The following is a 14,119-nucleotide window of genomic DNA, read 5'->3' as shown; positions in this document are numbered from 1 at the left end:
TCTAGATTTAGAATTGAGGGCAGACGTACCCTAAGCGAGGACGATAGGTGAACTGCCTCAACAAATCCGATCTTGTTCTCTCTATCCCTAAACTCTTTAAATTCTACATTAATTACTTTGTGTGTGAAATTAATCATTAAATCAATATCGCTTGATTTGTGTGCATATCAACTGTTCGATAAATTGTTGCAATCACTTTGGTTGCAACTGAGTAAAATTTTGCACATTCAACTTGAGTGAAATTGATACTTAGTGTGAAGTGCACACCAAGTGTTCGACAAAATTAATTTCACACAAACTTAGTAATATTTCCTTGATCTCTTATTGTGTTGAGCACTATTAGAGGTAAAGATATCAAGGATCATAGTAGTTAATTGATTGATTTAGATAGGGGTTTATATTCTTTATCTTAAGTAATTCCATTCGGTTTCACGTATATCCAATCTTTCCATTAACATGATCGTTTAGAAGATTTCAATCTAGGGTGCTTTTGCAACCGTTGAAAACATTTTTAAAAAGCGCTTAAATTCAAAACTGATATATTCAACCTCCCCTTCTAGATCGGTACTATCGTCTAACAGGATTACTTAGAGAGATTTCTCGCTTCGACCTTGCTAGGCGAGAATGCTGAATTTGAGAGATGCTGACATTCTGTTTTTTCTCACCTGGGGCTCACTGGGCGAGAGCTCGCTTGGACTTTGGCTTAGTGAGAATGATGATTTTTCATATTGATGATGTTCTATATTTCCTCTTCGGGAGCTCACTTGATGCTCATTGGGTGAGAGCTCGCTTGGACTTTGGCTGAGCGAGGATGATGATGTTTCATACAACTAACATTTTGTCTTTCCTTACCTAGAGCTCGCTGGGCGAGAGTAGTGAAGCTCAAATTCCATGCTTTTCTTGACCAATCTTCAAGGTGAGCAAAAATACCTATAAAAATGGTTAGAATTAGTTATGCAGTCAAAAAATGTTTGGTATCCAATATTTTCTCTATGGTTGGAGTTTTGATACTCGAAACGTGCGAAATAAGTTAATAAGTGCACTAATTCCATGTGTCTATTTACCATATTTTAGAACCTATCAACTCTCCCCAACTTAGAACTTTGTTTGTCCTTAAATAAAAGTCTCAAAAAGCTATTTGAATGAAAGAGCCAATTCATCAAGTTTTCTTATCATCAACCAATTTGATAGAAAAGATGAAATTGCATGGTTCAATTGTAAAATGCACATGAAAATGTTAGTGTTATGCTTATCACTATACTAGAATCAAACCATAACCATGAAACAAGATTTAAACACAAAACTCATGCCGAGCATTCCAAGGCAATAACATATGCCATTATGAATTACACCTAACACACTTCTTTATAAGTGGATGAAGAATTTGAAAATAATATATGGGACTTGAACTTACATCCAACAATCTTTATAACATCTTGATCAACTTATGCATCCATTCAAGCATATCATTTTGAAAGCACAAAATCATAGATCACTAAGGTCTTTCAAGTGTTTTACTGTGGCATGGTTAACAAAGAAATGTCATATCTAAAGGAAATTGAACAAAAATGGCCAAAGTCTAGAGGAGCATTACTTTCTTTTGCTATTTTCAACACATAACTTCATTTACACCTGTTTCCTCTTTTGATTTTTACACCCTTGATGCAAAATGGTAGGCACAATCTCTTCTTGCCACTTATTTTCTTTCAAACTTTTCTTTCTTCCTCTTTTCATAATTTTGTCATTCATCACTTTTATTTTCATGTTACTTATTTTTGAAATGACCTTTCATATTTTTTATCCCCAACTTGAACAAAACCTTAAAATTTGATTTGAATTCTTCCCTAGCCTAGGGAAATGGACATAAATTAAACAGTCAATGAAGGTTTAGGGTTTGAGTTTTCAAGAAGAATCAGAATCTATCTGAGGATCAATTATGAACTAGCTTTTGAATGAATAGAGAAAATTCACTAAGTGTTTGACTTGCTTAATGAGTTCTACCGTTCATAACTAATGTAGATTCCGTCACTTAGGCTCGAAAGGGTTAAAGAATTATCGCTCACTCACAAGGTATATTACTTTTGGTCAAGTGGTTGTGCTCAAATTAAAAGAAAAATTCCTTGATCATTTCTATGCTTTCATACGATTCAAAACAATTGCAAGATTAAACTTAAATCAACTGAGTTAAAACAAGCAATTGTCAGTCTCTTGTGCATATAGTAAACATTGAAAAACTTCCTCACCTTTTGGTTTGTTCTAAGTGAATCAAGCTAAGATATGTTGTTACGGAAAAATACATGAATTGATTTAGGGAAAAATACAAGTTTCATATTCATGCTTTATTCTAGAAAGCAATAAACATGTACCTTTGCTTATGCAATTCATTTTCAAATTCTTATCATTACCATTGCACTTGTTGTTGATTCACTCAAATCTTGAGTGTTCACTCTTTGCCTCTTCAAGCAATTTTAGAAGACAAGTTTGAACACTAACACCAAAAATGAAAAAAACAAACAATTATGCAAATTAAAATAAAAAACACTATTACTTCTTACTACTTAAAACAAATTCAAAACAAACTCAAATAACATAAAGCACCATTAAAAAGTTATTGTTTCTTAAAACACCAACGAAAATCCCAACATCACAACACAAATCCAAATAAGTTTAACAATACAAAAGATAAGTAATAAAAGCATAATATAAAGAGATATGAATGATTGAAATATTTAAAGATAACACTCAGTAGTGGTGAGTTTTTCAGTCATCTATCTCCTACTAATCACTCATGTCCTCCTGGATTTCTTCAGATCCTTCCTTTGAGTTTGTATCTTCTTCTAATCCTTCTTTTCCCTCTCCAGTCTCCTCATCCTCTTATTATCCATCTTCATCCCCATGTCCAGTAGCATCTGCCTCCCCCAGGATAAAATGGTCTGACCCCAGGCCAATAAATATGAGATTGGAAAGCCTTTGAGGGCCTCCTCCTATGACCCTCATATCTGCATCTGTAGCCTATACATTTAGTCCCTCATATAAGCAAATGCTCTATGATTGGACTCATTATGGTCCCTAGTATAAGTAAAAACAACTATAATCATTGGATCCCAGTCATGGAATCCAAGATTTGTTGAAGCTGAAGAAGATGAGGGATTTGCTGGAGATGAAGGAGATGAGGGATTTGCGGGAGCTCTACCGGTGCTTCAAGTTCTCTTCCCTAATCATTACCTGGAGACATAAACATCATTAATTGGTCCAGAAATGGTCTTGTGTACTTGTGTCGGGATAATCATCTGGGCAGCCCTACATAATCCTATAATGACGTCTATGAAGACTAGAGGGCATTTGTGTTTTGCGCCAAGTTTATGGCCACTTTAAGCGATCATTTTGTGCTCATTCTCTATTACTCGAGCTATACCCACTTTTCAATTCTCCAAAATGAAATCAAAGAGGTAAGGTGTCTGCAAAGGTATAAAGGAAGTGTGGCTCCTTGGGTTGATGTTGCGGATTATCATGAGTAGTATCACTTGGGTGTCTGGCTTCATGTCCTCTCTTAAAAATCTGATGGGGATCCTGGAAGCATTAAGCTGAACACTCTTTCCTTCCAGCAAAATAAACTCAGTGTGTTCCAGGACCCATGGTTGAGGTGTCTTGCATAGGCACACAACTCACCATCCCACAAAGTGATAAGATCTCCTAAATATTCATTAATGGCATTATGATCAAAGCATATGGTTCTTCCTCGAACCATGGCCCTGAAAGTGATTTTCTCTTCATTTGCAGGAAGAACATTGACATAAAATTCCTGAATCACTTCATAGTTAAGGTAGTCGGGAGGGCTAACCAACATGCTCCACTTCCTTATTTCAATTATCTGAGATATGCTCTTGAAGTTTCCCTATTCTCTATTTCAAATTTCTTTTCAGACCAAAATTTTCTTTTATCTAACTATCAGAACCTTTCTTCCTGCTCAGGACCCAAAAATCTTGTTGAATCAAATACCCTTGGTGCCCTAGAAATGCTGGTTGCGGTCCTTTGTTTCTTAGAGGCAATGATTTTTTTGGAGCCATTCCTACAACAAAACATGTCCAAAATTAAGAATAACAAGCAAAACTTGTTACTCTGTTCAGTGTAGTTAGAATGAATTATAGACCCCAATCAAATGCTAAACACTACTGAGATGTTTCAAAGATGCACACATTTTTATTCAGGTGCCCTGTTATGCTCGCTTAGCGAGAATACCCCAAATTTTGGGTTCAACAAAGTTCACCTAGCCTAGTTTGCAGCGAGGGCTCGCTTAGCGCAGAAAGTCTCGCTAAGCAAGCAAGCCTATAAATGGATTTCTTAGAGCATAAGAGGTATCAACCATATCCACAACATTTCTTAATGAGCAAAGAGTTATAGATCTATCATAGAACATATACGCTACCCTGAATACAACCTAAAATAGATTCAAAGTTCTACTTCGAGTGCCAAAACCTAATCTGAATTTTTATCTACATAAAGTTCAAATGATAAAACAAAAATATTAACTTGCATATCTGAGAGTTGAGTGCACAAGAAAAAATGGATGGTGTGAATATTGTGTTGCTTTGAGAGTGAGAGAAACATAAGAGAGGAAATGAGAAAATGAAGGCTAGGGTTTGGTGTTGAGTGAGAGAGAAAATGAGAGGCAAATGAAATTTTGTAAAGTGCCTCTAGTGTTTTATTTGAAAACGAGTGCCATACAGTAAAAATTTGGTGGATGATAGTTACATAAGATTAAATGGTAGTAAAAATTTTTTTGCTGATTCTGCAAGTCTCCCTTAGCGAGAAATGGCTCTCCTAGCAAGCACATCAGCAATCAAAACATTCAGCTTTTCTCTTGTGTATCTTTTATGCCACTTAAACTCTCACTTGTGATAGCTACTATGCAAATGAGAACTTACTGAAATTCTGGTATCAGATATGAGATGTCAAAGGTAATGTTACGACACTAATATCTGAACAATACAAACAGGATAAAGATAAAGAACAGTAATGCAAGAGACACAAGCAAATGTTAACCCAGTTCGGTGCAAACTCACCTACGTCTGGGGGCTACCAAGCCAGGAAGGAAATCCACTAAATAGAATCAGTTCAAAGACTCCCAGTAAACAACACAAGTTACAGTCTTTTTCACTTAATCTCTACCTGTGTGACTTCTACCTAAGAACTCTTAGATATGAGATCCCACTCACTCCCCCTAAATCACACCAGTGATATTAAACAAGAATTATACTGAAAAGAAGACACTCTTCAAAGACACACACTTGATCTTACTTAGCAACTTCAACCAAGTAGACACACACTCATGCTTAAAATCTTAGAGTGACAAATTACAACTCAAAAATCAGACCAATTCAATCATCTATGGATGAATTGAATGGCTTACAAGTCACACGACCATACAAGACTAAAACCCTTATTCTCTCTCAATAATTTGCTATGTATTTCTTGTGTATCAAATCAGGTTTTCCATGTCCTTTTTATAGAAGCATTCAGCTGGGCTTGGACATCATAAAACCCTAAAACTATTTTCCATTTAAATCTTCTCATGACAGTTGATTAGATCTCTTTGGAAAATAAGTTAATCATGTTGTAATCACTGATTGATAGCGTGTTAAATTAACTCATCAATCATACACAGATTGCCATTAAAAGCGCAATCACATAATACATAACATTCAGACTGAATGTTCTGTATACAGATGTCATGACATCGGGTCTAACATCCTGGAACAATCCTGCATAATTATATTTTAAACATCCAGCAGGTACAAGATATCTTATGTTAAGACATCACATGTGATATCTTGTGAATACTCTTGGTTTTACCAAAATTGCTGCCAACACCTAGAACCAACAAACTCCCCCTTTGGCAAATTTTGGCTAAAACATATATCAGTCCATTTGTTCACAAGAAAAAAACACATCAGCAGTTAAACAACATAACAACAGTTAAGCAGCAGCGGAAGCAAACACAATTACTAGCTATAATAGCAACTAGTAATACACAGATAAAAAACACATGGGTACTTCTTCTCCCCCGAAGTCTGTTCAATACAGACATCTCCTTCAGCACATGTAACATTCAGAGTTACCCTCTGACATCTCCTTCAACATCACCTGTGCAACACAGAACATGCATAGAACATCAGACATCTCCTCCAACATCACAGAACAGAACATCATTCTGTTCAACATCAGACATCTCCTTCAACATCAGCTGTTCATATGTTTACATCAGCACATAATAACTGCAGCTCTCCACATCTCCATACATCACATAATAACTGCAGTTCTCCATATCTCCACACATTAACTACAGTTCTCCACATAATAACTTCTCCCCATTTTTAGTCAAAATAGACCAAAGTGACCAATTAGACAAAATAAATGTCAATCAGTCCAGCAGAGAATGTAACAAAGGATGTTATAACATATAAAATGTTAAAACACAATGTCAGGAGATACAAAACCATAATTATACACAACTGCATTAGCTGAGATAATCAGAAATCCAGGGAACTCATAAAGAGTCCAAATATTACATCATGGCATCAGAAAGGACTGCCAAAAATTACAAATATCAAACAGAAAAACAACAAATCATCCAAGCATCCAAAATAGCATCCATAACATATATCATTAACAGGGGGACCATCACCACAACTTAGTCTGAGGAGGTAGCATCTTCTTCATCTTCAGATCTAGAACTGCCACTAGATTGATCTTGAGAATTAGACCTCTCACTTGAGGTATGTAGATCTGACTCCTTGGCTTCACCAACCTTATCCATCTCTTCTTGCTCCAAGCTACTAATGAGAACCTCTAAAGCCTCTTTCCTAGCCTTGGCCACCCTAATCCCAGTTTCCAGCTCCTTACAGGTTTCTTTTAATTGAGCAATCAGGCCACCTTGTGAGGCTGGCTCCTTCCTTGCAGATGTCATGACAATGTCATTGACATGACTTCCTTCAAATAACTTGTAATGAATGGACAATGGAGGCTTCCTTCTACTAGGGATATCACTTGTGCTTAGAATACCGGGTTGTTGGCTTAAAATAATTCCACAAATGACCGAGGGAAAGGCAATTGGCAGCTTTACTGCATTAGTGGAGGCATGTCTAACAATTTGTTCAAATATGAACCTTCCATAATCAAAGTTGAGTCTGGTTCCAATAACATAAATTATCCTTCCAAGAATATTAGAGATAGTTGAGGTATGGTTTGTTGGCACCCAGTTGGCTGATCCTATCTTATGCAAGATGACATATTTTACAGTTAATTTGCCAGCAGATAGATGCTTTTTGCTTGGCCATTCCTTGACTTGGCCAACCGTGATTGTCCTACAGACTTTATTGTCGATACCCTCTAACTCAACAACTCCTTCAGTTCCTCTTCCTAGGAATTTATTGATTACGGTTGGGGAGAACCTTACACACCTTCCTCTCACAAACACCTTGCAGAATTCTTTGTTATTCTTGTCAGAAATATCCTCTAGGATATTCACCACAAACTCCTTCACTAAACCTTAAAAACATTGGGGCAATGCACTAACTGTTTTCATCAAACCAGCAGACTTGATTAATTCCATAACCTCCTTCACTTCTACAGCCTCCTTCCCTAGTTCCCTCTCCACAGCAACTCTCCTCTGTATAACAAATTTCCACTTGGCAGCACCATCTTCCAGATGGAAGGAAATGTTGTCCAAATACACAACTGCAACCTTAGCTGGAGACTTTCTAACAGTTTGCCTTTTGGCAGGAGAGATGTCTGGGACATCGTCTTCGACATCATCTTCAGAATCAGAGCTTTCTCTGACCTTCCTCTTCTTGACCTCTACTTTACTCCATGATTTAGAAGGACCTACAGCAGCAGCCTTCTTACTAGTTCTGGTTGTCAACATCTCAGCCACAGTCTTGCCTTTCCTGATCTTCATTTTCTTTGCAACACTTAGTTTCAAGTGATGAACCAAGGTGTCATCTTCTTCTTCTGATCTCTCTTCCTCCAAATCAATAACCTTCTCAGCAGTTTCATGCTTCTTAGATTGAGAAGCATTTACAGGTTTCATACTAGGCAAGGTTTTACCTAGAGAACATAGTCCCTCAGCAACAATGTCTTTCTCTGATCTAGATGAGTCATCATCTTTCTCAGTTTGAGTTTCCACCTCAGGTGAGGGGTCCCTTCTAGACAGAGGAGTCGAAACTCCCTTGACTGAGTGTCCTTCATTTAGGATCCTAGTAACCAGGTTCCTAATGACACGATCTGTATAGTGCATGTCATCCTTAGGTGGAGGGTTTTTAGAGTTGTTACCTTGATTGTTTCCTGCCGTGGAAGAAGAACCAGGGGCGTCTCCTGGGATTATAGAAAGAGGAATAACCTCCAAAACACCTTCACCCAGAAACTCCATGGAGGGAGTCCTTGCTTTGTGAGTGGGTTTTGAGCCAGAGGATGAGGGATGTTGTGACATTTTGTTGAACTTTTGAGAAAATTCTTGTTGCCCTAGCAGAGATGGTCTGAGCAGTTTGATGAAGATGGAAGTGGTTATGTTGAGGTAGCGTGTGAAAATGGTATAGATGCTAGTACCAATACTAGGTAATGATTTACCATAAATGGGACATTTTCTTTTAAGTGGGCAGACAATATTTTTATTCCTTTTTCCACTCCATTTTAATTGCTATAAATTCTCATGAATACAAATCCCCAATTTCCCTCTTAAACATTCAAACTGATTAGCATCCAAAGCCTTTGTAAATATGTCAGCTAATTGCATTTCAGTAATAACATGCTTCAGTGTTATGATTTTCTCTTCCACAAGTTCTTTAATGAAGTGATGACAAATATCAATGTGCTTTGTCTTGTTGTGCTGAATAGGATTTTTGGAAATATTTATAGCACTCAGGTTGTCACAGTACAATGTCATGACATCTTGTGTGACATTGTATTCAGTCAACATTTGTTTCATCCAAACCAGTTGAGAACAACTACTCCCAACTGCTATGTATTCATCTTCAGCAGTGGATAGTGACACACAATTTTGTTTATTTCTAAACCATGATATAAAATTGTTCCCTGAGAAGAAACATCTTCCTGATGTGCTCTTTCTATCACCAACACTTCCAGCCCAGTCAGCTTGATATCTTGCACAAACACCATTTTCATCTTTGGAGACTTTCAAATGTGTAGGAGCAGGTGTCCTTTTGTGACTTGCATTCTCCATGCCAAACTTCTTAACAATATTCTTGGCATATTTGCTTTGAGATAGAAAGATAGAATCTTCCATCTGCTTGACTTGTAGCCCAAGAAAGTAGGTCAGCTCTCCAACAAGACTCATCTCAAACTCAGACTGCATTTGTCTAACAAAATGTTCGACCATCTGATCTGACATCCCACCAAACACAATATCATCCACATATATTTGAGCCACCATGAGTTTTCCTCCTTCATTCTTAACAAATAGGGTTTTGTCAATACCTCCCTTGTTGATTTTGTCATCTTCAGGTTCAGTTGAGGAGGTTTACTCTCATTTTTTTTGTCTGAGAAATCAGTTGGGGAATCATTTGGAGATGTCTCAACATCGTTTGTGACATCAGTCTGTTTATCATCATCCACAATATTGATAGATTCCATCATTACTTTTGTTTTGGAATTAAAGACTCTGTATGCTCTGCTGTTTGTTGAGTAGCCCAGAAAAATTCCTTCATCACTTTTGGGATCCATCTTCCTTCTTTGTTCATGATCAGTCAAGATATAGCATTTACTACCAAACACATCGAAGTATTTGACTGTAGGTCTTCTCCCTTTCCAGACTTCATATAGGGTTGTAGGAGTCCCTTTCAAGGTCACTCTGTTGTGAACATAGCAGGCTGTGTTCAAAGCTTCAGCCCAAAAGTGGTAGGGCAATTTCTTAGCATGAATTATAGCTTTGGCTGATTCTTGAAGAGTTCTATTTTTCTTTTCCACCACACCATTTTGCTGAGGAGTAATGGGAGATGAGAACTCATGATGAGTTCCTTCTGAAGAACGGAATTCAGCAAATTTGTTGTTCTCAAATTCCTTCCCATGATTACTTCTAATTTTGATAACTTGACTTTCCTTTTCTCTTTGAAGTTTGAGACAAAGATCTTTGAAGACTTTAAACACCTCAGATTTTTATCTTATAAAATTGATCCAGGTGTATCTGGAGAAGTCATCCACCACTACATACGCATACTTCTTCCCACCAAGGCTTTCCACCTGCATGGGTCCCATCAAATCCATATGGAGGAGTTCCAGAACTTTGGAAGTGGTGTCATGTCTGAGCTTCTGGTGTGACATTCTTGTCTGTTTTCCAATCTGACATTCCCCACAGACTTTTCCTTCATCAGTCTTCAAGTTAGGTATTCCTCTAACAGCTTCAACAAACATAATCCTCTTCATACCTTTAAGATGCAAATGGCCCAATCTTTGATGCCATATCTTCACTTCTTCTTCTTTGGCTAAAGTACACATTGAAGAGTAACCAGTTTCTTGAGAACTCTACATGTAACAGTTGTCTTTAGACCTAACTCCTTTCATGATCACTTCATTTTCTTTGTTAGTAATCAGACATTCAGTTTTGGTGAAGTTTACATTTAAACCTTGGTCACACAGTTGACTGATGCTTATTAGATTTGCAGTTAATCCCTTAACAAGTAGGGAATTGTCAAGGTCAGGAACTCCAGGGCAATCAAGCTTACCAATCCCCTTGATTTCACCCTTTGCTCCATCACCAAAGGTTACATAGCTTGTGGCATGAGGATGGAGGCCAGTTAACAGGTTTTTGTTTCCAGTCATGTGTCTGGAGCACCCACTGTCAAAATACCAATCTTCTTTGGTTGAAACTCTGAAGGAAGTGTGAGCTATTAGACTTGTAACATTAGTCTTAGGAACCCATTGCTTTTTGTTGACAGGCCTGTGATGTTTGGGTCTAGGTTGATGGTGAGCAGGACTAGGATAACCATACAACTTATAGTAGAAGGGCTTTATGTGGCCAAATTTTCCACAGTAATGACATCTCCATCTTTGGTGTTTCCTTTTCTGCTATCTTCCCTTACGATGTTGTGACATATCATGTGACATCTCAAGTCTGCTTTTAATATGGCTGTACTTAGGTTTGGATTTAGGTTTGCCACCAGTGTAACTGCACTCAGGCTTAGATTCATTGAATCCAATGCCAGATTTGTCTCCTGTTATTTGTCCAGTCTGGAGAATCTTGTCTAAGGTGTCAGATCCATTGTTTAGCATTCTTACATACTTGGTCATCTCATCCAGTTTAGAATTCAAGAATACAACTTCAGTCTTTACCTTGGAGATGATTTCCACATGTTCTGCCTTCTCATTCTCCAGCTGTGCTATCACTTTCTTCTGGATTTCAACTTGTTGACTCTCATCTAGTTTGGCATTCAGAACCACTACTTCAGTTTTTAATTTAGAGATGGTTTCCAAGTGTTCTACCTTCTCATTCTCCAGTTGAGTTATCACCTTCTTCTGGCTTTCAACCTGTTGACACACTTCTGCACTTCTGTGACACAACTTTCTGTAGGTAGTGGCCAACTCTTCAAAGGTTACTTCATCATCACTTGAGTCTTCATCAGAACCCCATCTTCCAGTCAAGGCAGTCACCAGATTTGCAGACTCTTCTGTTTCGCTTTCATCAGACCAAGTGGCAGCAAGACTCCTCTTCTGTTTCTTGAGGTAGGTTCCACATTCAGTTCTAATGTGTCCATACCCATCAAATTCATGGCACTGAACTCCTTTTCCTTTTTTGGGTTTTTCATCTGACCTTGTTCTTCTTCCAGCATTGTTGGATTTACTAATGTCAGATGAGATGTTCTTGACATTTGCTTTAGATCTTACATCCATCTTTTTCAGAAGTCTGTTGAATTGTCTTCCCAGCATTGCTACATCATTTTCCAGATCTTCATCAACATCCTGACCACTTTCCTCCTCTTCCTCCTCAGTGTTTGACATGAAGGCTATGCTTTTGGCTTTCTTTTCAGATCCATCACACATTCCCATCTCAAATGTTTGGAGGGAACCAATTAGCTCATCAACTCTCATATTGGAGATGTCTTGAGACTCTTCTATGGCTATCACCTTCATAGCAAATCTCTTAGGGAGTGACCTGAGTATTTTCCTTACCAATTTTTCATCTGACATCTTCTCTCCCAGGGCTCCTGAGGCATTAGCAATTTCAAGGATACTCATATGAAATTCATGAATATTTTCATCTTCTTTCATCCTTAAATTTTCAAACTTGGTGGTGAGCAGTTGCAGTCTAGACATCTTCACTCTAGAGGTGCCTTCATGAGTGGTTTTGAGAATGTCTCAAGCATCTTTAGCCACGTCACAGTTGTTTATCAATATGAAGATATTCTTGTCTACTCCACTGAATATAGCATTCAATGCTTTAGAATTTCCAAGGGCTAGATCATCCTCCTCCTTGGTCCATTGTTCTTCAGGCTTTTTATCAGTTGTAGCTTTTCCTTCCTTAGTAACTACTGGATGTTCTCAGCCTGTTAACACAACCTTCCAAGCCTTATTATCCAGAGATTTTAGGAAGGCTACCATTCGAGGTTTCCAGTAGTCATAGTTGGATCCATCCAAAATAGGTGGCCTGTGAACAAATCCTCCATCTCTCTCCATAGTACCAGAAAGTATCGTCCCTAGATCTCACCCAGAACCAGAGCAGGATGCCTGCTCTGATACCAATTGAAATTCTGGTATCAGATATGAGATGTCGAAGGTAATGTCACGACACTAATATCTGAACAATACAAACAGGATAAAGATAAAGAACAGTAATGCAAGAGACACAAGCAATTGTTAACCCAGTTTGGTGCAAACTCACCTACGTCTGGGGGCTACCAAGCCAGGAAGGAAATCCACTAAATAGAATCAGTTTAGAGACTCCCAGTAAACAACACAAGTGTCATACCCCGATTTTGATCCTGAATTTTTTTGTTCGTTTGGCATGCTTGACCTAACTTTGCTTTGTTTTTATATGAGGATTGGTTTTGATTCAAAGTCATGGTGTTGTGATTGTGGATACCTCTATGGTCTGGGTCATCTGAACAACCAAGTTTCTTGTGTTTCTAACCACTTGCCAGTCATGTTATTGGTTCATGGATGTTATAACCTTATGGTCTTATTTCATGGTTTTGTTCATACATATTATCAGTCAAGTTATTTTCTTCTCAAGAGTCAAACATTCAAGCCAATTGTGAAAACAATCTCCAATCATTTTTTTCAAACCATTCCAATCCATTTCATCCATTTTAAACCATTACATGTGATTCCATATAAGAAAATACAAAATTTGGCATTTTTGACCAACTGTTGACTTTGGTCAACAGTTGACTTTTTGGTCAAATTTGACCAAAGTCAACCCAAATTCTTTAAACCCTAAATTTCACCCTAACCAATAATTCATTTTCCATTTACAAAGAAAATACAAAAAATGCATTTTTGACCAATTGTTGACTTTGGTCAACGGTTGACTTTTTGGTCAACTTTGACCAAAGTCAACCCTCACTTGCTCTTGCCCACCCAACTTGGCCTGGCCTTTTTCTTCAATGTGTCATCCAACCCTCATGTTTATTTATGTTCGTTCTTGGTAGCTTCCATCACAAGTAACACATGTGGTGCACCTTGACTTTGTAGCTTTTGAACCATTAACCATTCGCCATTGGCCTGCCCCTAACCATGGACCAAGGAGCCCCTAACAGTTCAACCATTATCCTTTGCTCATGCCCTTTGGATGCAACAAAAACCTTATACATGTGCAACAAATCCATGGATGCAGATGGTCTAGCCAATGCTGCTGCCACAATCATGTCACGTCCTGCTTTGCAACAGCACCATACCATCGTCATCACGCTAGCCTGCTACAACACATCTGCTGCCACAAACTGATCGGGAAATGGCCGTGGATTAGCAAGGTTGCATATCATTCATATCAGTCTACAAAAATACAAATAAGCCCAAGTTAACTGGCAGTCATGTTCATTGTTTGGTACCACATTAAGATACCAAAACCTGTTGCAGCAAACCAAAGCCATGCTAGCATCTATTCAGCCCA

The sequence above is a fragment of the Lathyrus oleraceus genome, chromosome 3 (assembly GCF_024323335.1).
Source record: "Lathyrus oleraceus cultivar Zhongwan6 chromosome 3, CAAS_Psat_ZW6_1.0, whole genome shotgun sequence".
Taxonomy (NCBI): Eukaryota; Viridiplantae; Streptophyta; class Magnoliopsida; order Fabales; family Fabaceae; genus Lathyrus; species Lathyrus oleraceus.
The sequence above is the reverse complement of the archived record's forward strand: the minus strand, read 5'-3'. Positions refer to the sequence as shown.